Consider the following 885-nt stretch of genomic DNA (forward strand, 5'->3'; position numbering starts at 1 on the left):
GGGCGGAAGTGATGTCACGTGTGATGCATGAGGAATTGTGAGGATTGGAAGTGGTTGTGGGAGTGGCCATGATGGGGGCGGAAGTGACATCATCAATCAGCGTGGGGGTGGTAGCTGCATCAGCCGCATGGCTAATGGTGTTTCCGAGGCCAGGGGAATCTTCTGGAATGTTTGAGGAGCGCTGGTTATGGAGGTGGGTGGATAAAAGTTTGTTGTACTTACAGTTTTTGATGTTTGAGATGGAATTGAAATACTGTTTGTTGAGAGTATGAATTCTCCTGAGGATGTAGTACAGAGTGGGTCCTTTGCAATTCTGAGAGAGTGTGGCCCTCAGCTGAGGCAGGGCAGACTGTAGAGAGGTTAGGTGCCGGCGCATTGCTGCAAGCGTGGAGCGGAGGATCTTGAAGGAGAACCGTTGCTGGTGTTAGCTGGGGCGATCCACAGGAAGGGCCCGGCGCGCGTCCAGAGTCGCCACCGGCCCCCGTGAGGGGGCGGCACCTCGTCCAGCCGCGGCACGTGCCCAGCCCCGCTTCGCACCCCAGCCCGACCGACCCAGCCCTTAGAGCCAATCCTTGTGAGTTGGTGAGTTGGATGCACTGCCTCAGAGTGTAGTGAATATATGCTCAATAGTAACTTATAAAGGCAAATGGGAATGGGAAAAATATACAGAACTGCAGAAAAGGAAGTAGGAGTGGGAGAAATAGGATAAATTTACCAGAATCAGTACAAGAGGCTGAATTACTTCCTTCTATACTGTATTATCCTGCGATTTTACGTGCAGCAGAAACATCTGAAGAATAACGATGGAAGCTTTCCACCTAGGAAGGTGATGGTTTGCACGATGGTGGTCACCTCTGTGTTAAGCATGGTCTTATGTGTCTCGCT

The 885-nt window shown here is 51.4% G+C and overlaps 1 long non-coding RNA gene across 1 annotated transcript in view; it reads left to right on the top strand.

Moving 5' to 3' along the window:
* The window catches only part of LOC122551112, a 23,059-nt gene extending 22,496 nt beyond the window's left edge, over positions 1-563 (top strand). The window contains exon 4 of the long non-coding RNA XR_006312001.1: positions 429-563. This is a non-coding gene — a long non-coding RNA (uncharacterized LOC122551112). The remainder of the gene's footprint in view (positions 1-428) is intronic.
* Positions 564-885: the final 322 nt, after the last annotated feature.

This window comes from Chiloscyllium plagiosum, chromosome 6 (assembly GCF_004010195.1).
Source record: "Chiloscyllium plagiosum isolate BGI_BamShark_2017 chromosome 6, ASM401019v2, whole genome shotgun sequence".
Taxonomy (NCBI): domain Eukaryota; kingdom Metazoa; phylum Chordata; class Chondrichthyes; order Orectolobiformes; family Hemiscylliidae; genus Chiloscyllium; species Chiloscyllium plagiosum.